At 35.4% G+C, this 24,767-nt stretch overlaps 1 protein-coding gene across 10 annotated transcripts in view; it reads left to right on the top strand.

Annotated features, from left to right (window-relative positions):
- Positions 1-24,767, top strand: part of RNF111 (ring finger protein 111) — an 82,740-nt gene that overhangs the window by 5,648 nt on the left and 52,325 nt on the right. The gene's annotated exons all lie outside the window — the stretch shown is intronic.

Here is a 24,767-nt window from a genome sequence, read left to right as displayed (position 1 = left end):
ATATGGACTTATGTACTTCCTGTCTTACTCAATGGTTTATACTCTGTTACTGCCTTTATTTATTTTGTTGCTCAGATTGTCTTGGATTTGTCCTGTGGGAGCCTTTCTTTGGCTTCTGTGTCTTTTTTGATATACTCATAATTTTTTTTGGAGTATATTCTCTTTTTGCACAGCAAAATATTCCAAGTTTAACTTACATCTTTTCTATCTCAGTCCTTTCTCCAAGGTCCATATAGTGGGGAATGCAGTTTGCTTTTGAGTTACTTATTTGTATGTAGAAATAATTGCTTCTTTTCTGATCAGGACATCTTATGAGACACTATATTTAAGATTGACTTTGATAGTGGGTTTATGAAGTAATTACATAAGATTAGCAATTATATTTACCTTAAAGCAATTCTTTTATTTTCTTTTTCAAATAAATAAGTTCTGATTTGATCTTAATTGTGATAAAATGAAATAGAAGAAAAAAATGAAAGATTATTTTATGTTATTTGTGTGTGTGTGTGGATGTGGATATGTTGGGGGGGAGAGTTTAACCACTTAACTGTTAAAAATGACACAAGATTTACATACTTAACTGATTTTAACTGAGTTAGACATTCTGGTCTAAGGAAATTGTTGCTTTTGAACTAAGCTTTTAATTTTTTTAAACTAGCTTTTTAAATGAATATTTTTGTTATAATATACAGTAATATTTTATGTAAGAGTGAAAACTCACAGGCACATTATTCCAGGCATTTGCCGTTATCTTGATGTATTTCACAGAGAATGTATTCCATTCTCTCACCTGTGCGTAGGTATTTGCTTTATTTGTCTTTTTAGCTTGTAAGTATTTTTCCATGCAATATTTTGAATGATTTTTTATTTTTGAGCCAATTAAAATGTACATGGTTTAAAAGTTCCGAATAGCTTATAGTGAAAAAACAGCAGTCTCCTCTGCCACTTCTCCCAGTCTCCTAGTTCTGCTTCCTAAATCGGAATATTTTCAGCTCTTAAAAAATTTTATTTGTCTATATTGACCTTTATATTTAAATAATATGCTTGTATATATACTTAGCCACTGTAAGATGTCAGTTTACATTTAAAGAAAATAATTGTCTAATTTTTTAAGATAAAATACATACAAGGAATACCAAATTCACATGGTACAAAGGGTATACAGGGAAAGATGTCTCCTTGCCATCCCTGTCTTCCTACCATGGAGTTCTTTCCCCTGGAGATTTAGTTCCTCTTCTTATTTTATATATATTTCCAGAGCATCAGTTCTCAAAATGTGATCTGTGGAGTCTTGAGAGGATCATCAAATGTTTCAAATTACCTGTTGGTTTGAAACTATTTCATAATAATGCTAACGTATTCTTTGCTGCTTTACTGTGTTGACATTTGAATTAGTGGTCCAAGCACAGTGATACATAAATCTGCTGGCCCTGCAGTGCATATCAAGACAGTGGCAAAAATTGTACCAGTAGTCATATTCTTCATCACTTTACATTTTTGGTTGGGGGCGGGGAGCTGATTTCATTTAAGAATATCCTCCATGAAGCAGTAGAGCTTGTTAATTTCATTAATCCTGATGCTTGAGTAGATTTTTTTTAATATTTGTTGTGACAAAATGAGAAGAATGTTATAAGACACTACTGCTCCATACCAAACTATGATGTTTGTCTTGAAGAAAAATATTTGTGTGATTGAGGTGTGAGCCAAACTAGCTAGCTGGTTGCTTTTTTCATGGAACACTATTTTTACTTAAAGAGTGACAAACTATGGTTATTTAAACATGGATATTTGTACCTATTTTCTCAAAAATAAGTGAAATGAGCCTCTCACTTGGACCAGCAAAATTTATTGCCATATAAAATTAAGGCTTTCAAGCAGAAATTAGAATTTTGGAAAACATATCTGCCAGTATGATCTTCGCAACTTCTTAAGACCTTGCTGATGAAATTGATGATATTAACATGTGATTTTTTTTTTCTTTGCTATCTTACAGTGAAGTGTTTGGAAGATGTGCATAACTCAGTGGACCGTCTTTTTTCAAAAGGTCCATGCATGATATTACAAAATCATGTTGTGGATGTAAGACCTTCTTAAGTGAAAGATAGAGCAATAGATTTTAAGTGAAATGGTCTGAAAAGTTTCATTGATACGGTTTCAGAGTCCCCTTTGCAACTTATCTTTACAGAATTATACTTTTTAAGTTTTGGCTTAATATCAAAGAAGGATAATATCCACACTTACGTGAAAATACTATTAAAAATATTCTTCCTTGTGACTTTCTTAGTTGTCCAGTGGTTAAGAATCTGCCTGTCAGTGCAGGGGACGGGGATTTGGTCCCTGGCCCGGGGATATTCCACATGCCTTGGGGCAGGTAAGCCAGCAGTGCAACTACTGAAGCCTGCATGCCCTAGAGCCTGTACTCTGCAATAGGAGAAGCCACCGCAGTGAGAATCCTGTGCACTGCCGCTAGAGAAAGCGTGCACACAGCAATGAAGACACAGAGCAACCAAAAGTAAATACATAGTAAAATTTAAAAAAATTCTTCTTTTTTCAGCTACATATTTGTGTGAAAATGGATTTTCATTTTAGATTGAATACAGAAGCAGATATAAGAATCCAGGTTTCTCTGTTGAAGAGATTTACAAAAATGAGCAGCAGTGCCATGCAGTTTTTTCGGAAAGTATATTCATAAGTGTTACTTATTAGCATGGAGTGGGTTTATTATTGCTGTTTTTAGAATTAAAATTTTAAAACATTTGCCAACTTTCTTTTATAATATTATACTGGTACATACAACCCACATAATAAAAGCTCTTTAGGTTCCTCAATTATTGAGTGTAAAGGGGTTCACAAGTCAAAAAGTTTGAAAACTGCTGCTACAACTGGTTAACACGGAGGATTAAGCAGTTTTTTTAACCTTTAAAAAAAAATTATTTGTCTACATTGGGTCTTAATTGTGGCATGTAGGAGCTTTGTTGCATCAGCTTTCGTTGCGGTGTGTGGACTGTCTAGTTTTGGCTAGCAGGCTTAGTAGTTGTGTTGTGGCTTAGTTGCCTCAAGGCATGTGGGATCTTAGTTTCCCAACCGGTAGTCAAATCCACATCACCTGCATTGCAGGGTGAACTCTCAACCACTGGACCACCAGGGAAGTCCCAGGATTAAGCGGTTTTAAGCCTTACCTTTGACTGCTTATGGAAAAGGAGTTCACACTTCTTTCTTTACTCTTTCGCCTAATATAGTTGAATCACAATTTTAGATTATTTTGCTTTATTGTTTTTATTTTTTTAAGAACATACTTCATATTCCCTCTTTTATTGTATAAGTATCAGTTTAACCTTTTACCATAAGAATATAATGGTTTAAGAGGACAAAGGTGGACTTCCCTGGTGACTCAATGGTAAAGAATCCACCTGCCAATGTAGGGGATGTGGGTTCAATTCCTGGGTCAGTGAAATCCCCTGGAGAAGGAAATGGCAACCCACTCTAGTACTCTTGGCTAGGAAGTCTCATGGACAGAGGAGCCTGATGGGTTGCCGCCTGTGAGGTTGCAGAGAGTCAGACATGACTTAGCGACTGAACAACAGGGCAAAGATAGCAAGGGTTTATGTCCTTTGATTTTAGGAAATATTAGCTTTAATAACTTCTTAGTACTTTTTTCCTCTATTCTGTTTTTATAATTGCTGTCAAATCAGATAATTGCGTTTTGTTGCTGTTCCATACTTGCTGTTAGTTTTGGGTGTGTGTGTGTGTGTGTATTAAAAAATACTTTTACTGACAGTTTAGTGGGGATTGCATGGAAATTTGAGATACAGATATGTGTATAATTTACTAGGTTTAAATATAATGTGAACTTTTGCTTTGGTAAATAATAGTAGTATTGCTAGGAGCAAGTTATATTGTTGGTATGGAAATGGGCTTTTTTCTTAATTCTATTGGTTAAATCATATCTAAATATGTGAATAAATCTTTTAAAAAATAATTGCAGTAAATATGTTCACAAAACCTTTTTCTACTTTTAACATCTGTGTTCTTTAATACAAAGTAGTCTTATTAAAATCATGTGATAAAAAATTTTAATGACAGAATTTCTGCATATTGTGATTCATTATCAAGGATTTAATTATAATTTCTCTGAAATCACGTTTCTTTAAAGACCTATATATAGTAACAGATAAAAGTGGTCATTTTATTTTCATAACCATCTTCCTGCCTGCCATTCCTCTATTTGCCATTATCCTTATTCTCCACTTGAGGAAATCTTATTTTTGCATGTGTGCTCAGTCATGTCTGACTCTTTGCAACCCCATGGACTGTAGCCCGCTAGGCTCCTCTGTCCTTGGGATTTTCCAGGCAAGAATACTAGAGTGGGTTGCCATTTCCTTTTAAGGACCAGCTCTTAAGCGTCTGTGGTTTCTCCTCCAGAATCTGTAGCCTTCCCTTTTGTTCTTCTGTAATATTTTGTGCTTTTCTTATCTTTATTTAACAGTTACTTCATTTTATTAAAACTTAAGCATTCCCTCACTATGGAGGCTGAGTTCTGAAAATCTTCCTTATAAAGAGAAGAAATTGTGGTTGAGTAACATAATGATTATACATAAAAATAAGGTCTCAGAACTGAAGTATTGAGTGAACATGTAAAAGCCCTCATAAGTATACATTTAGTTTTTAAAAAGAGAGACCAAATCCAGCAATTTTTGTAGGAATTAAGATCCAAGTGTTTGTGTCAGACCTGTTTAGGCAAGTCATTTGACTTCCGTAGTTCTCAGTTCCCTGGAGATAATAGTTTTTAGTGAGGATAAAGTGAAATAAAAACATGGCACATAGTTTGTTTTAGGCTTTATCTGATCTGGCCCTTGACCACTTCTGATCCCCTTGTATGTCATCCTCTCCCTTTGTTCCCACTCCTGTTCTTTGTACATGTTAAGTCTGTTCCTGCCACATGACATTTCCTTACTATTCCCCCTGCTAGGAGTGCTCTTCCTCCAGAACTGTGTAGCTTGGCTGACTGGTGGATGGTTCCTTCTCATGATTGTGTCTTTTAGCTTCTTGTCTAAGACACTGTTGATGGTTAACCTTTACTATTTGTTTTGTTTCCTTAAGAGCACATATTTCTAAAATTATCTTGATTATTTGTCTCCTTGTGTCTTGTTTGTCCTCATTTGCATGCAGTTTCCTTGAGAAACTTTCTGTATCCCATTCCCTGCTGATCCCTGTGCCTAGAACTTGTAATGGGCTCTCAATAAATATTTATTGACTGACCACAGTACTTAAGTAAATGGTATCTAATATACGATCAGTGATATTGTATCTCTTAACATGTTAATAAACTGTTCTAAATTTAATTTCTTTTACTTGAGTGTTGTTTCCAGATCCTGATCTGCTTCCAGGTGTTTGGAATTGAAAAAGTTTGGGTAGCCTAATCTGTTACTATCCTGCTAGAACTGAATTGATCTTCCTAAAACCTTCTTCCTAGACTTGCATTTACCCATTTTATTCCTGTGTAAGTGAATATTTTTCCTCATGGTAGCAGTTATAAGGCCTGGACTTGTTTTTCAGTCATCTGCCTTTATCTTGGAACAAATTTCAATTTAAAAGATTTTTGTTCTTTTGTCTTCTGTCATCTTTATTGATCCCTAGTTGCCTCTTTGTCAGTTGCCACTGTCTTCCCTAACAGGAAGAAGTCACAGTTTATGTACACTAAAACTAAAATCCTGAAGATTGCCTCAAAAGTATATGCGTAAATGTAGGTTAGACTTAACATGTATGGGAATCCATATTGGGGTTAGGATTTCTGTATTTATGTAGAACATGAAATTCTTGGAACAGGGTAGTGTTTTAACTATCTTTTAAATTATCACCTTGAGCAGATACTGGTAGCAAAAAAAATTCAGAAGGTTTTTTTGAGTAAAGTGGCTGACAGCATACTGGATAGTAACTTCTTGGTTTCTCCAAACCAGTACCCTCAGATTGTTTAATAGCTTGCCAGTTTTGCTTTTTGCCACAAAAGATTTTCACTTGCTATCTGAATGCATAGATTCAAGGAAGACAAAAATGTCATTTTGTCCAAATAACCTTGGAAATCCCTAAAGTTGCCCATAAAATGTAAAATATAGATACACAGTCTCTAAAAGCCCCAAAAGGATATTTTTCCTCCAGTATTGGCACAAGTTGTGTTTCATTGTTAAACACCAGATGAAGTAGTAGACAGTAGTAGGCTGTGTTTGTGGTCCACGTTCTAGGAAAAATAAATGGCTCTAAATATTAGAATCTGACAAGATGCTCATGTCATGAGTGGTGCATGGGAAGTGAGACCAACTAGAGAGTAGTAAAATATTATGTTTTTGTGTTCATTTTGGGTATTTACTCAGCAGAATAGCAGGCATGATCTACATGGTCTAAATTATTTTTTTTTCTTCATGAGGTTCAGTTTATATGAGTGTACACTCTATCCAGAGGTGTTCCCCAGTCCAGTTTTCAGTATATCTTTACTTTCATTTGTAAAATGTCAGTTTTTCTCTTATGACTCTTTTTCTCATTCTTTGGAACATCACATTCTTTAATAAATATTCTCCAGGTTACATATTTTGACCTAGATCACATCGATAAAGCAGAAACAACTTTTATCAAATTATACATCTTGGAATTCACTCAGGGAGAAATTGTACCCTTGTATACTGTTGCTCAGAATGTTAGATCTTACATTCTCAAGGTAGCTGACATCTTTTCTAATCTAGTTTTCTGTTTTATTTTGTTATTCCAGTCCTTGTTTTTGGGCTTTAACAACTCAGGGTTTTAGTCTTATCAACAAGAGGAATTTGAGGTTCTCTCAAATAAGACTGACTTTTGAGGTGGGTGTACGTACAGAATTGAAGCCCTGCAAAAGAAAAAATTCACGGCAGGGGAAGATTGTGGGCTTTTTCTGCCAGGATGATTGCTTAACATTTACAACAAAACTTTGAGGTAAATATTTCCATTATTCAGGTGAGGAAATTTAGGCACAGAATGGTTAGTAATTTGATGAAGGCTCATAGCAATGATGGGGTTGAAGGGATTTAAGTTCATTAGGTTTTGAGTCAACCTAAGGAAGGAATTCCAGAATTCATTCTGTATTGCCTTTCAGGAAAACATTAAGTTGTATTTTTTCTCCACTGGGCATGGCTATTGTCAAAAGAGAAAGAAAGATGGTGTGATTATGAGGGACTTAATTTTTACGTGCTTTTTCTGTGTATTTCAGATTTTTTTTATAGTGAACACATTTAAAAAATCAGTTTAATTGAAGTATAATTTTATAAAAAGTATAAGGTACATATTTTACTGTACAGTTCAGTGAGTTTTGGCAAATACATATATCCATGTAACCAACACCCCAGTCAGGACATAAAACATTCCATTACCCCAGAAAGTTCTTTCTTGTTCCTTTGCCGTAAGTCATCCCTAGCTCCTGTCCCAGGCAACCACTGATCTGATTTTTGACATTATAGATTAGTTTTGTTTGCTCTAGAATCTCATATACATACGAATTATATAATGTTACTGTTTTGTGTCTGGCTTCTTTTGCTCATCAAATGTTTTCTTGCTAGCATTTTACTGTGGAAAATTTCAAGCATATTAAAGTTGAAAGAATTGTACAGCAAACGCCCATTTCCCTATTACCTAGATTCTACAGTTACCAATTTGCTTTTTTGTTTTATCACATATCCTTCCATCTATCCATTCCTGTAATCTTTCACCAGTCAAGTCAGTTGCTGTTTGTGGTGGTTTTTTTGGCTTTGTATTTTAAATTAAGTTGCAAACAGTGCATTTTACCCCTAAACAAATTCAGCTTCCATGTCATTAACTAGAGTTGAATATTTATATATAGTTCTTTGTTTTTGAAGTAAAATTTACATATAGTTAAATGCACAAATATTAAGTGTACCATTTAAGTCTTATCAAATTATACATTTGTGTAATCAAAATCTTATGAAGAGATAGAACATTACCATCACCTCAGATAAGTTCCCTTATGTACCTTCTGTTCAGTTCTTTTCCAGTCCTTTGTAGAATACAACCACTGTTTTGATTTTGTTTATCTTGCATTAAATTTGCCTAACCTAGAACTTCATGCAGATGAAATCAGTGTAGATAGATATTTTGTATCTGATTCCCTCCCTTAGCAGGATGTTTCTGAGATTCATCTATAATGTTTACTTGTGTCAGTAGCTCCTTTGCTGCTGTTATTGTTGCTGTTTGGTATCCCATTGTACCGATATGTGGAAATTTCTTTATCTTTTCACTCCTTGGAGATTTGTTTTTCCCACTGTTTGGTTATTATAAGTGAATATTTGCATACAAACAGTTTTGTATACCTGTATTTTTCAACCTAGGTGTGGAATTACTGAATCATAGGTTAGATAAACGTGACTTTATTTGAAGCTACTTGGAGTTGTATGTGGAGTTCCAGTTGTGCCACATCCCTTAACACATGGTGTTTTGATCTTCTTAGCCTTTTAGCCCTATTTGGGTATAGAGTTGTATCTTGTGGTTTTAATTTACATTTCCCTGATACGGGAAACTATTGAGCATTTTTTTGTGTACTTACTGGCCATTTGTATATGTATGTGTTTAGAAAAATGTTAAATATTGTTTACCTGTTAATGGTGAGCTTGTCTTACTGAGATGTAAGAGTTTTACATATATTCTGGATTCAAGTTGGGTGTGTATTTGTGTAATGTATACATATAAATTATGTGTTGTTGTGTTGTTCAGTTGCTCAGTCATGTCCGACTCTTTGAGACTCCATGAACTGTAGCACACCAAGCTTCCCTGTCCATCACCGACACCCAGAGCTTGCTCAAACTCTTGTCCATTGAGTCGGTGGTGCCATCCAACTATCTCATCCTCTGTTGTCCCCTTCTCCTCCCGCCTTCAATCTTTCTCACCATCAGGGTCTTTTCTGATGAGTCAGCTCTTCACATCAGGTGGCCAAAGCATTGGCGTTTCAGAGTCAGCATCAGTCCTTCCAATGAATATTCAGGATTGATTTCCTTTAGGATTGGCGGGTTTGATCTCCTTGCAGTCCAAGGGACTCTCAAGAGTCTTCTCCAACACCACAGTTCAAAAGCACCAATTCTTCAGTGCTCAGCTTTCTTTATGGTCCAACTCTCACATCCATACATGACTACTGCAAAAGCCATAGCTTTGACTGTACTGACCTTTGTCAGCAAAGTAATGTCTCTGCTTTTTAATATGCTGTCTAGGTTTGTCATAGCTTTTCTTCCAAGGCGCAAGTGTCTTTTAATATCATGGCTGCAGTCACCATTTGCAGTGATTTTGGAGCCCAAGAAAATAAAGTCTGTCACTGTTTCCATTGTTTCCCCATCTATTTGCCGTGAAGTGATGGGACTGGATGCCATGATTTTAGTTTTTTGAATTGCATGTATGTACATGTAATTTTCTCTGTCTTAAGCATGCTATCTTGACTTTTTCTTTTCTTAATGGTATTAATGGAGTAGAGTAGAAGGTTTTTATTTTGATAAAGTCCAGTTTATCAGTTAAAGTGTTTAGTCTTTTTTGTGATCTATGAAATCTTTGCCTGTGGTGTGATCATGTACATGCTTTTAGGTTTAAGTCTGTGATCTGTTTGACTTATTTTTTGTCTCATGTGAGGTAGGAGTTGAAATTTCTCCCACATAATTCACTGGTTGTTCCACCACCGTTTGTTGAAAAGACTGTCTCCTTCCCCATTTTCTTGGACCTGTTGTTGAAAACCATTTGATGATATGTGTGAGGCTATTTCTGGACTTTCCAGTCTATCCATATGCTAATAGTACCCTGTTTTGATACAGTTGGCGTTAATGTCATCTTGCTGTTTGTTTTCTATTTGTTCCACCTCTTCTGTTCCTTTTTTCTCCCCATTTCTTGCCTGCTTTTGACTTAAGTGTTTTCAGAGTCTGCTTTCAAGGAATAATAGTTTATTTCATATATAATACAAGAAACTTACAGTGGTTTATTCTATTTGCTTCTGTCCTGTGCTTTGCGCTATTATATTGACATACATTTTACTTTTGCATGTTATTAGTTTGGGGAGAATTTCTTTGTTGAAATTTGAGAGTGATGTCTAGAGAATTATCCTTGTGAAGGTGAGTATCGATGAGGAAGATGCTGGTAGAACTCACTTTTTCTTATTCTACTTTCATTAAAATGACCACATAGTGATGATTTATGAAAATCATAAATTAAAAATTTTAAATTTGATCAATTCAGAGCAGAAAACTTTGATATTTAAGGCCCCCAAAAAGGATGGTTATATCTTATATACTTTTCGTAGAACTAGACCAGAATTACAACTTGGAGCATTTGTAAGTGACTGTCTCTGAATTACGCAGTTACTGACTTTAGGAAAATTATTTGGTGAAAAATGTAAACATTCCTCCCCTATGTTTTTAATCTATATATAAGGTAAACTTAGTTGTACTTTATATTAAAGTTTATGCTTTTAAAAAATTTTGCTCATCTCATTCTAAACTTTTATTTTCAGGTCTTGATTTTTGTTATTCAGTTTATACGTAATTCTTTTTCAACTTTGTGTCACTTGAGACTATGGTGAACATTCCATTTATGCTTTCATGTGAAATCATTGCTAAAAACAGCTGTTAGAATTCATGGTGTAGGCTAATTTTTAATTTTACTCCTCATTTTATGTTGCTGATTATCTGTACATTTCCAGACAAGTTTTGGGACTGCTCTTTATTCTGTTTTAACTTCTAAGTGTGTTCTAGCTTACAGTTCTTCTCTGTCTACTGAAGGGTAATGAAGTTGAGACTGTGCTGCCTGATGAGAGTGGTAGGGAGCTTAGTGTTACAGGTAGAGGTTAAAGGAGAGCATAGGGCTTTAGTTCTTGTGAAGTAGATTCCTCTGTCTCAGATTAAATTCAGAAAACTTCTGGGAGAAATTTTGTAATTGTGTGGACCTTTGTCTCTTCTTTCATATGCTGATAAGTATCCCAAGAAGTCATCTTGGACTTCCCTGGTGGTTCAGTGTTTGAGAATCCACTTGCCAGTGCAGGGTATATGGGTTCCATTCTGATCCGGGAAGATCCCACATGCTGCGTGGCAGCAAAGCCCATGTGCCACAACTACTGAACTTGAACACTGCAGCTACTGAAGCCCTCGTACCTAGAGCTGATGGTCTGCAACAGGTGAAGTCACCATAATGAGAAACCCAAGCACTGCAATGAAAAGTAGCCCCCGCTCACCACAACTGGAGAAAACCTTTGTGCAGCACAGAAGACCCAGCACAGTCATAAGTAAGGAGATAAATAAATGAAGTCATGTTATTTTCTTCTTTTATTCTTAACAGTATTAATAATTCTAGACATAATTGTTTGAAGTGAAATGGCATCTTTGAAGATTATATGCTGTCTTTCAGAAGATCATGTGTTGTCTTTCAGATCACTGGGTTTTAAAATTTTGTAGGTGTACTTCATCATTAAATATGTAGTTAATTCAGAGAACTTCTGCTGTGAAAAATAGGGTAATCAAGTCTCATTCCTTCCCATTTCATTTTTCCCTTTTATTCTTCTGAAAAACCTTCCTTGGTACAGCCTCCCCTTTGAAATTGAATTAGATTCTACTTCAGTGTGTTTCAGTGACTTTGTATTTTAATTACCCACTGATAGGTTTCTCTATCTGCTGCACTTTTCTTGGGCTCCAAAATCACTGCAAATGGTGACTGCAGCCATGATATTAAAAGACACTTGCGCCTTGGAAGAAAAGCTATGACAAACCTAGACAGCATATTAAAAAGCAGAGACATTACTTTGCTGACAAAGGTCAGTACAGTCAAAGCTATGGCTTTTGCAGTAGTCATGTATGGATGTGAGAGTTGGACCATAAAGAAAGCTGAGCACTGAAGAACTGGTGCTTTTGAACTGTGGTGTTGGAGAAGACTCTTGAGAGTCCCTTGGACTGCAAGGAGATCAAACCCGCCAATCCTAAAGGAAATCAATCCTGAATATTCATTGGAAGGACTGATGCTGACTCTGAAACGCCAATGCTTTGGCCACCTGATGTGAAGAGCTGACTCATCAGAAAAGACCCTGATGGTGAGAAAGATTGAAGGCGGGAGGAGAAGGGGACGACAGAGGATGAGATAGTTGGATGGCATCACTGACTCAATGAACAAGAGTTTGAGCAAGCTCTGGGTGTCGGTGATGGACAGGGAAGCCTGGCGTGCTGCAGTTCATGGACTCGCAAAGAGTTGGACATGACTGAGTGACTGAACTGACTGAACTTCTTAAGGACAAGTCTATGTCTTATTCATCTTTTGGGACAGTCTAACACATTAAGATATTTAGGAGATGTTTATTGCATGGTGTATTTGTTTGCTATGGGTTCCATAACAAAATACCACATTCTGGGTGACTTAAACACCAAAAATCTATTTTGTCACGGTGCTGGAGAGTAGAAGTTCAAGAACAAGTGTGTCTCTATGAGTGTCCAGATTTCATCTTTTTATAAAGGACACCAGTCAAATTGGATTAGGGCCCACTCATAATGACCTCATTTAACCTTAATTGCTTCTAAAGAAGTAAAAGGGCCCTATATATAGTCACATTTTGAGATACTGTGGGCTAGGATTTCAACATATGAATGTAGATGGATCACAGTTCAGTCCATAACACATGAATTTTTTGATTTGGTATACATTCTAGCTGAAGAAGATTCGTTATGGTCTAACACCAAACCAAGATTGTCAAGGTTGGGACCAAAGATTTCCAAGTTTGCATCAGAAGAAATGGCTTAATTCTGGTGTTTTGTCTTAATGTAATTGTAGTATATATTTTATGATTAAGACACTGCAGCATTTAGTACTTGCGAGTACCACCTAACTGTTCTCCTGTAATAAGTTTTCTTTCCTTTATTCTTTATATCACAAAAACATGATAAAATACACAGTCACACACAGTATATATTTAATGATTAAGACACTGTTTAACATTTAGTGCTTGGAAGTACTACCTAGCTGTTCTCATGTGATATAATAGTTTCCCTTCCTTTACTCTTTATGTCCCAAAAGCATATTAAAACACAGTCACACACACATCTGGGCATGTGTGCTTTGTGTACATGTTGGTTGTTAATGTATGGTTGCTGAACATTTTAACCCAGGAGATACATTTATTAATTGAAGTATTTGGCTTCCCTGGTGGGTCAGTGGTAAGGAATCCGACTGCAGTTCAGGAGACCTGGGTTTGATCCTTGGGTCTGGAAGATCCCCTGTAGAAGGAAATGACAACCCACTTCAGTATTCTTGGCTGGAGAATACCAGGGACAGAGGAGCCTGCCAGGCTACAGTCCATGGAATCACCAGGAGTTGGAGAGTTGGATGTGACTGTGTGGCTGAGCATGCACTTGGTAATATCTATGTGTGTTGACTTTGTCTTCTGCTGTGGAGTCATAAAAGCAGCTTTTCAAAAGTACTTCTAAGTGTTTTTTAAAAAGTTAGAAAGCTTTAAGGCATGCTTGTTGTAGGACATCCAGATAGGGAAGAGTCATTAGGTTCTTCTGTTTTATTCTGAACTTAAGAAAAAATGAACTCTCTGGATGCAAAAAGAAAGGGTATCATCAAGAAACCTGCGAAGGACAAAGAAGTGTGTTTGAGAATTTCTGCTTACAGAAATTGCGGTCTTCTTAGAGCCTATTCCTCTCCTTCATTTTCATCTTTGTTGCTGTCATCATCGATAATATTTGTATTATTTTGCTGTAACTGCTGTTATTTCAGTCTTACCTTTCTTTTCTATAATGCTGAAATTTTTGGTAATCATTTGCAGACTGTCAGGGCAGGTAAAAGATTAGGAAGGTTGGAGCCTTTTTCCAAATTGCTTTTGCTGGACTTGGGTTCCAAGTAATGGAAATTGGAGCTTTTAAATCTATTTCTTCCTTGAAACTTTATTAAATATTTTAGAAAATGGATGGACCTGGATCATGCAAAGAGTTTATTGTTGAATTATCTTGGAAAACCTGATTTGAAATGGTAACTGTAGCGCTCTGAAAAGGTTTTAGTCAGAACAGCAGAGTTCATCCTTGTAACAGTTAAAGAATGTCAGTGATACTCACAGGTTTTCTGAACTTTCCAATTTCTTGTCTTAAAAATTCTATAGTTCAGCCTATGTTCTCCTATTTATACTTAGCAACTTAGATCTGAGGAATGATACCCACTAGGGATTAAAGTTTTTAAATAACAAAGCTGAATCTCTTTCCTTTTTTTTTTTTTTTTTTTACTATTTGGTTATTTTGCTCTTTGAATTTCTCAAATAAAGACATTATAGATAGAAGTCACCTGTGTTTTCTTTATCAGTTGAAGAAACTTTGCATTTTAGGAATATAGTTTCATATTTTGAAGATATTTTGTATTTTTAAAAACTTTATGCTTTTTACCATTTTTGTGAATTTATTTGCAGTTTTTTTGTACTATTGACATTGTCATCTTGTACATTTTCAATGGAAATTAAGATGATATTGTTAGTCACAGTTGACATGTAACCATGTTAACCATGGTAAGCAACTAAAAATTACCCATATTATTATAAATATGTTTGAAGCATGCGGTATGCTTCTTTTATTGAGAACAGTCTGTCTTCTGGAGGGCTCAGAATCATGATTCAGAACATGAGCTTTTATTCTTTGCTTTATTTCAGTATTGCCCTCAGAATCTTTTCACATAAATAATGTTATTTAATCTAGACAAACTGCTGACTCTTTAGTTATTGGGACAAGTGCTTTAGTTCTTCTGTCTTTTAATATTTAGGTGCTGCCACCAGTGTTACATCTGTTAAATCCAAACAATACTTACCAGTATTAGCTTATTGGCATTAAATATAAAATAATGTAAAAGCTTATTAGTATTAAATATGAAATAATAGTTTTTGAGTATTGAATTGCATGTGACCTTCCTGATAATTATTTTTAACCTTCATAGACTCATTTCTGTTTAGGTTCTGTTCTCAGGAGTTAAAGTTATATAAATCTGACTTCCAAATAAATGGAGTATTTATTTCTGCCTTATAGAAAGAGAAAAGGGGAGTTTTTTCAACAACATGATAAAACTTGAAGTATTTTATGCAAAGGAATTATAAGTTACTGAATCATAAAAGATATAACATATTTTAACATGAGTGTTTGCTTGGGTGGGAGTATGAAGTTTAGGACCAAGTGTGGTATCAGCAAAAAACAACATTCATTCCGAAACAGCATAATTCTGTAGTGTTTTGCAGTTTGTGGTTCTGGCTCGCTTGTTGAGTAGTTCTCTGAAAAAATGTTAAAGGCTTCAAGGTCATATTTTGGTATTTTGGCTTAAGTTTGGTTGATGCTGGATATGCAACCCTTGATTTGGTAAATAAGTTCTCCTTCCTTCACACGACCCTCCACTCCTAAAACCACCTTTTGCCCCCACCACTGCAAAGCCTTCTCCCTGGTCTCTTCTTGTTTTCCTTGCACATTTTTTATTGTTGTATCTATTTATACTCTGCCCACAGAACCATAAAGCCCATTATAGGTAGTGATTCTTGTGTATGCACTTTAACTGGTCATTGCATTTGCCTTTGACGTAGACTTCTAGTCATTCTGTAATTAATTGAATAACTGGGCATACACTATATCAGTGAGAAATTTTCATTTTGACTTTCTCAGCCTACCATCATTTGGATCCACCCTACCTATCTTAAATAGTATTTCCTGCTTCTCACAAGGATGTGCTCACTGCTTTGTTGAGGTTGTTCTCTTCAAAGAGTCTTGCATAAGTCACAGTAATTTTTATTTTTGTATTTTTTATTTCTCTTTACTTCTTTGGCATCATTCAACATATGTGACTGTTTATTCATAAGTAAAAGACCAATTCTCTTAAAATGGCTGACAAAAATTAGTTCAAATTGTTAAATTTGCTCCGGTGAAGATTTCAGATCTTATTTAGCAGTATAGTTTAATTCTACATTTAGCTCTTGCATATTGTTAAATTTTGGTAAGATATTAGGCTAGTTAAAGTAGATACCTTTCCACTTATAAAAGTCTTTTTATTGGCCTCTGTCACTTTAAAAATAAAGAATTCTCAATTCACTGAGTTCCAATCACCAAGGAAACCTGGAGGCCATTTGAAGTTCAGTTTTGCAAAGTGAAAGTTTAAATAATAGTAATATCTAAGAGTAGTTTGTAAATTTGAAGCCTTTTGGAATTTGACAGATTGATTACTTGAATGCAAGATTGTGGAGGTTTGTTTTCCTTGCACATTTTTTGACTTTTTACTGATACTTTTCATTTAACTCAATAATTATTATACTTTAATTGGTGAAAGATTTTGTGAAATGGTTTGATAATAGATTATTACTTTCCAAGCATGAAAATTTTCTTCATAGAGATAAGTTCAGAAACAACATGCCTAGGATTATAGAGTAGTATCATTAACTAAAAAGGATAATCATCTCTCAAATTTGACAACTTCATTCAAATTTGCCAACAGTTAATTGCCATCTATCAGTTTCTGCCTTATTTTGTCATTAAACCGTCTAGGACAGGTGGTCATTTCTGGTTACTAAGGAGAAATTTTATGCTTAGTCAAGATTCTCATAAAGATCATACTATCATATATTTGATTTATATAGAAATCTGCTAATAACAAAGTTGTGTCCTAGTCTAGAGGAAAAATAGAACATAGTTCTTTTTTCACTCCTTTAAAAATTCTTCTACTTTGATTTCAGAAGTGGCAAATGATCATTTTATAAAAAATTCAAACCATGAAGGAATTTGTTACATAAAAATACATATGCTCCTAACCTGTGCTTTAAATCTCCATCCACAATTACAGTCCCAAACTAAGTGTATATTTTTTTGTATTTTCTCCATGCATGTATAAACATAAGTTGTTTTACAAAAAAGGACAACATTTTAACAGACTTATTTGCAATCTGCTTTTAAAAAATTATCGTACAGAAGCTGCCTCATTTTCAAAGGCTGCATAGCAGATTATTTTATGCTTATGCCCTTAATTTTTAATTGATGTGTAATTTATTGATAATATTTTGGTTTCAGGTGTACAACATAGTGGTTCAGTGTTTTTATAGGTTATGCTGCATTTAAAGTTATTATGAAATAACTTTAAAATAATGGCTGTGTTTCCTGGTGCTGTACAGTATATCCTTGTAGTTTATTTATTTTATACAGAGTACTTTGTACCTTTTAATCCCCTATGCCTATCTTGGTCTTCCTCCTTCCCTCTCCCCACAGGTAATCATTACTTTGTTCTCTGTATGTGTGAGTCTTATTTCTGTTTTATTTTTTAGGTTCTACATATAAGTGATAACAGAACATACCCTAATTTTGTCTTTGTTGTAAAATTACTGCCTGATTTTACAAAAGGAAAAAAAGTTTGAGTTCAGATTTGCCCTTTCACTTCTACCCTCCTCAGTTACACACATAGCCATATAGTTGCTATTATTATTATTTTTTTCATTTATTTTTATTAGTTGGAGGCTAACTACTTTACAGTATTGTAGTGGGTTTTGTCATACATTGACATGAATCATCCATGGATTTACATGTATTCCCCATCCCGATCCCCTCTCCCACCTCCCTCTCTACCCAATCCCTCTGAGTCTTCCCAGTGCACCAGGGCCGAGCACTTGTCTCATGCATCCAACCTGGGCTATTATTTTTTATTAAATATTATTTGAAGTTTCTAGTGAGCAAAATGATGAGAAACTGAATATAGACAGTATGAATTTGAATTAATTTTAGATAAAATTTTAAAAATTTATCTTCTAATTTATAACAGAGCCAATTTGGAGTGTTTGCTGATTCAGAAATGTGGTATCTCTCCACTTATGAGGAGTGTGTTGTACAGTTCTATAATTTATTGCATATAGGCCTTTTTTTGTCGATTCTTTCATTTTTTTCTTGATAGAATATATTTTATATAATAGGTAATTAGCAATATCTTTATATCTCACTTTTCATGTTGTAATATGAACTCCAAAGTCCAAGCCAATGCACAAATGCGCAAATGTTAGACATTTGTGCATTGTACCCTATAATTTGTAATACTGCCTTCCTAACCAGTTGAAATTGACTGCCAGATACTCTTCAGACTTGGCAGGATAGATACACCCTTCGTTTTGCTACTGGCCATGATAATAACACAATCATGACTACAGCAGTAGACTTTTTATAATATGTTGAACTCCACCCAGTTTGTACTGATAGGAGACCTAAATAGGTGCTAGCTGAATTTTTCTTTGATGACTAATACTTAGGGATTTTAGAGTACTTTAAACAAGACAAACAAGAAAATCATTAAGTTCACTGAGTAATAGAAACCTATTATTTGAAAGACATTTAATTTCTCTTTTTCCAAAAGTAGTATGTCTTGTATTAGAAATTAGGGAGCTGAAGCGTCTTGCTCCTCAGCTAATCCTCCATAGTAAAGGAGAATTTAGAATATTTTTTTCTTAAATTTATTTTTTAATTGGAGCAAAATTACTTTACAGTATTGTGCTGGTTTCTGCCATACAGCATCATAGAATTTTTAGCGTTCATAGGTTTTGTGCCAAAAAACCTTTGTCACTTTAAGGTTCTGTAGAAACAGATGATTTTATGCCTTTCTTTGACTCTAAGGATTTCATTTATTTTTAGTTATAAGGGAAGACCTTAAAGATTGTATACCTTATGTGTATAACAGCTGCTCTGAAAAAGGAATAACAGCCATTATGCTAGGCACTGTGGTAGGTACTCTCATTAACCCCAAGTACTTTTACGAGGTCAGTACTATTATTGTCCCAATTTTATAGAGGAGAAACAGTGTTAGTTTAAATAATATGCCTTAGGTTACATAGCTAGTCACGGCCAGAGACTTGAATCCACGTCTGTTTAGTACACAAATGAAAACACTTAACTTTGGTTGACTATTTACTCCGTTTTGTCAGTGATCCCACTTAAATGTGGATTATAAACTTCCCTTTCACTCAGTACCTTTTGTTGTTCCGTTGCTCAGTTGCGTCCTACTCTTTGTAACACCATGGATTGCAGCACGCCATGCTTCCCTGTGCTTCACTATCTCCTGCAGTTTGCTCAGACTCATATCCGTTGAGTCGATGATGCCATCCAACCATCTCATCCTCTGTCATCTCCTCTTCCTGCCTCCAGCATGAGGGTCTTTTTTAATGAGTTGGCTCTTTGCATCAAGTAGCCAAAGTATTGGAGCTTCAGCTTTAGCATCAGCCCTTCCAGTGAATATTCATGGTTGATTTCCTCTAGTATTGACTGGTTTGATCTCCTTGCTGTCCAAGGAACTCTCAAGAGTCTTCTCCAACACCACAGTTTGAAAACATCAGTTCTTTGTCACTCAGCCTTCTTCCTTTGGGCTTCCCTGGTGACTCAGCTGGTAAAGAATCTGCTTGCAATGCTGGAGACCTGGGTTCAATCCCTGGGTTGGGAAGATCCCCTGGAGAAAGAAACATCTACCCACTCCAGTATTCTGACCTGGAGAATTCCATGGACTATACAGAGGGTCACATAGAGTCAGACATGGCTGAGCGACTTTCACTTTCAGCCTTCTTTATGGTCCAACTCTCACATCCGTACATGACTAAAAACCATAGTTTTCACTATATGAACCTTTGTCGGCAAAGTGGTGTCTCCGCTTTTTAAAATACTGTCTAGGTTTGTCATAGCTTTTCTTCCAAGGAGCAAGCGTCTTTTAATTTCATGGCTGCAGTCACCGTCTGCAGTGATTTTGGAGCCCAAGAAAATAAAGTCTAACTGTTTCTATTGTTTCCCCATCTATTTGCCATGAAGTGATGGGACCAGATGCCATGATCTTCTTTTTTTGAATGTTGAGTTTTAAGCCAGCTTTTTGATTCTCCTCATTTCACCTTCATCAAGAGGCTCTTTAGTTCCTCTTTGTTTTCTGCCATTTGAGTGGTGTCATCTGCATATCTGAGGTTATTGATGTTTCTTCCAGCAGTCTTGCTTCCAGCATGAGCTTCATCCAGCCCGGCATTTCACATGATGTACTCTTGATTTCCCTGGTGGCTTAGAGGGTAAGGCATCTGCCTGCACTGTGGAGGACCCGGATTCGATCCCTGGGTCGGGAAGATCCCCTGGAGAAGGAAGTGGCAACCCACTCCAGTGCTTTTGCCTGGAAAATCCCATGGATGGAGGAGCCTGGTAGGCTACAGTCCATGGGGTCCCAAAGAGCTGGACATAACTGAGCGACTTCACTTTCACTTTCTTTCTTTTCACTCTTCTAATAAGATAAATAAATGGGGTGACAATATACAGCCTTGACATACAGCCTTGGCATACTCTGTTGTTCCATGTCTGGTTCTAACTGTTGCTTCTTGACCTGCATACAGGTTTCTCAGGAGGCAAGTAAGGTGGTCTGGTATTCCCATCTCTTTAAGAATATTCCAGTTTGTTGTGATCCACACAGTCAAAGGCTTTAGCATAGTCAATGAAGCAGAAGTAGATGTTTTTTTGGAATTCTCTTGCTTTTTCTGTGATCCAGTGGATGTTGACAATTTGATCTCTGGTTCCTCAATTTGATCTCAGTATCCTTTGAGTATATATTTTCCCTTAATATTTTCTCGAAGTTCTTAAATTCACTATAGCTTTTTTGGTTATTATTGTAATGCCTTTATTTCCTCTAGCTTCCTAGAATGTTTTGGAGATATAAAATATCGTTGTGTTGAAATCTTCCTCTTGGTGGTTTGGTTAGTCAGCTAGTTCTCTACCCTAAGTCATTTGAGGTCAAGTTTGTACTGGGAGGGTGGGGCATAAGACTTCTGCATTCAGAGAGTAAACCTGAGATGAGATAGTCAGACCATGTGAACTCTAAATGTAAACTTGGTGCTCTCTGTGCTTCTTGGTTCCTCTTTACCCTTTCAGGGGAGATAATGATCCTGAGCAGACCTCTCCTAAGGCAACTTTCAGAGTCTGACAGTTCTAAGCTCCATTGTCCTATATCTTCATTATCCTATGTCTTCTTTCCTTTTTTTTCCATTTAATTATATGAAAGGGACTTCTGGGCTTCCCTGATAGCTCAGTGGGTAAAGAATCCTGCAGTGCAGGAAGCCCCAGTTCAATTTCTGGGTTGGGCATATCCACTGGAGAAGGGATAGGCTACCCACTCCAGTATTCTTGGGTTTCCCTTGTGGCTCAGCTGGTAAAGAATCTGCCTGCACTTCAGGAGACCTGGGTTGGGACGATCACCTGGAGAAGGGAAAGGCTACCCACTCCAGTATTCTGGCCTGGAGAATTCCGTAGACTGTGAAGTCCATGGGGTCGAAAAGAGTTGGACACAACTGAGCGACTTTCACTTTAACATATGAAAGAAAATAAAGAGCAAACTTATTTCTAGTTCATTTTCTGAAAACTTCTAAAACTTTAATAGAAAGTTTAAAATTATCTTATGTATTCCTTTTAAAATCTTGTTCCTTTAGAGTTCTGTAAAATTATTTTTATTTAAAAATTTAAAATATTGTGTTAATTATAAAAATATATTTATCATTGGTAGTGAAGGTTCATACCAATAATGATGACTCTTTCTAAACTGCATCACTGTATTGAAGTAACAGCTCCTGAAAGTTGTATTGATAAACTTAGTGGGTTTTTACCCCCATTATTAAACTTATAACATCACATAAGCTTAATTTATAATGTAAATTGCCAAATCCTAACCCTAATTTTTAGTTTTGAAAGTTAGCCTTTTTAGCTGTTATCTTCTTTCACGCAGGATTTACTACTCATTCTGTATCCTAAACTAATATCAGGAGTAATTGGTATGCTGCTGTTATGAATAGCAGTAAAATGATTGAATCAAACCAGTACAAAGAAGAACTAGTATTATGGTTTCAGTATTGAAACACTGTATAATATCAAACCATTCATAATACAGCCAAGGAACTAGATATATCTAGTACAAAATTACCTTTATAAATTAGATCAACCAATTATTTTTACAGAAATAAAATACTAGACGGTAATCTTATTAAATAGCAAGTAGTTCAGAGCATTCTGTATTGATCCTTTGTGTCAATTTTGTTGCTTTTTTAGTTAAAAAATATAGAATTGATACTTATTTCTTTTCATGACCTTGCTCCTCTTCTTCTTAGTTCAAAGTAGAGCATACATTTGTACTCCCTTGGTGGGAACATCTCAGGTAATATGGGATGTTAGTATTGCATCTAAGGACTGCGTGACAGTGGAGAGAACAGTTACTGGCATACAAATGCACATACATGCGGCACCATACTTACTTCTCTCCCTTACTCCACACTTCTCTCTCTTACTCCCTTTCCACCTTGAATTCGGCAGACAAAATTCACCAAAAATCAGAGCAGAGTTAACATAAAGAGTTCATTATTTTGGCCTTGGGGCATAAACTAATGGAAAAGAAATTGAATTTAGTAAATTATGCAGTGAATCATTTCTTTGTAAATTCTCTTATGGATTCCAGTTCTCAAAATTTATCTTGTTCTTTTGGCAGATTTTTATTGCCTCTCAGGATCTGCTTTGCCAAGACCCAGAGGGTGATCGTAATGATCTGAGGCCCAGAAATCTTGATTATGGCTTTATTTTTTGGCAACAGCTTTATTGAGATATAATTCACATACCATACACATCTCCTCACTCTAAGTGTACTGGACTCAGTGGTTTTTAGAATATGAACTGAGTTGTACAGTCATCAAAGGAGTCTTTAAATAAGTGGTCTTCTATGACTTTTTTTTTTAGCATGGTGTTTTTGAGGTCTGTATAATGTTGTAAAGTGAATCAGTACTTCATTTCTTTTGATGATTGAGTGTTAATCAATTTTGTGGACTTACTTATTCATCAGTAGATGGACATTTGTATTGTTAACATGTTTTGGCTCTTGTGAGTGGCTATAATGGTACTATTAATATTTGTGTATAAAGTTTCGTGTGGATATATATTTTCATTTCTCTTGGGTTATGCCTTGGAGTGGAAGTGTTGGATCATATGATAACTCTGTGTTTAATCTTTTGAGGAACTGCCAAACTACTTTTCCAAAGTATATGTACCATTTTACATTCCCACCAGCAATGTGTGAGGCTTCCAGTTTCTTTACTCCCTTGTCAGCATTTGTTATTATCTGTAGTTTTTATTGTAGCTCTCCTAATGAGACCTACTTGAATCTTGAATCACATATACCTGTGCCTTACTGTGACTTGTTTTTCTTGCATTTAATTTTGGTGATCCTTGTATGACTGGCTGCCTCTTACAGTTTGCTCATTGCTCTATACATATGTAAACCCATCTTTTGTTCCTCCTTTACTGCTGATCCTGCTGAATTCCAGACAGGGCTTGATGATTGATCTTGGATACAACACTACCTGTCCTTGAAGAAGATAGAGATTTTGATAGCTTCGTATAGAAATAGGTTGTTTCAATTTTTAATCACTGTCATCTCTTTATCTATTTGATAATAGTTACAAACGAAAACATATACCTGTGACGTTGTTTATTCCTGTAATTGTCAATTGTGGAGAAGAAAAATCTTGCTACTAAATATCTATCTTGTTTTCCTCCTTTTTTTGGAAGTAGTTTACAAAGTGGGTGTTAAGTACAAAAATCAGCTATGGTGTTAGAAGTTAGGATAATAGTTAAAACTCTTGGTGGGTGGAGTGACTGGAAGGGGATTTCTGGAATGCTAGTTATCTTACGTTTCTTGATCTTGGAGCTAGTTACATAAGTGTGAGAATTCATTGGCTGTAAACTTAGAATATATGTGTTTTTGTTATACCTCAATAAAATCTTAAGTTAAAATTGTTAACATTGTTTAAATCATTTTTAGCACTAGTAAAGGTCTTCATTTGTCTTATTAACTACCTTTTAAATGAGTATATTTCCATTTAAAAATGTATTTATTTTCAATTGAAGGATAATTATTTGACAATATTGTGTTGGTTTCTGCCATAATCAACATGAATCGACCATAGGTATGCATATGTCCCCTCCGTCTTGAACCTCCTTCCCACCTCCCATCCCAAGAATGTATTCCATTTTGAGTCATGATATTTAATACCTTACATTATCACCATTCTTGTATATACACTGCTTTGATGTAGATGTTTTAATTTCAGGTTCTCTTGTTAGGGCTTCCCAGATGTGCAGCTCATAATTTTAGAGATACAATGATTTAGGTTTTTAGATTGGCTGGTGAGAGTTTGATTTTTATGTTCTGCTGTGTTGCTTTAACTGAGTGATCTGAAGCAATTCAGTCTTGACTTTTTTGTTTCTATATGTATCTAAAACTTCATGAAATGTAGTAGTTGTGTCTACTGTCTATTGGTGAGTTGAGTCTTGTTAAGAGACTAGAGTAGTGTGAAGGAAAGAACCACAAAAGAGAAGCTATATTTATATTCATTATTTATAGTAATCATCTATCACAGTAACCATCAAGATGTACAGAAAATATTTGATATAATTATCACTTTAAAATGTGATAAAAGAAAAACATTATTGACTAATCAAAGTCTTTTGAATTCTGATCCTTTTATCTGTTTTTACTATAATAGGTTTTGGAGAAATTGGTTTTGACCAAATATATTATGCTGCTGATGTTAGGAAGATACAATAAGATCAGCTTTTTGATTAAGATAAGTTTTGAAGTAGACTTAAGTTCTAGGTTCTATGATCTTTACTCTGTTTCTAAAAATTGGATCTGTAAGAGGTATCAGAAAAATGACTTGTTATAGCCATTTTATATCCTGATGAGAA

The sequence above is a fragment of the Cervus canadensis genome, chromosome 6, assembly GCF_019320065.1.
Source record: "Cervus canadensis isolate Bull #8, Minnesota chromosome 6, ASM1932006v1, whole genome shotgun sequence".
Classification (NCBI taxonomy): Eukaryota; Metazoa; Chordata; class Mammalia; order Artiodactyla; family Cervidae; genus Cervus; species Cervus canadensis.
This window is presented reverse-complemented; position numbering and strand designations above follow the sequence as displayed.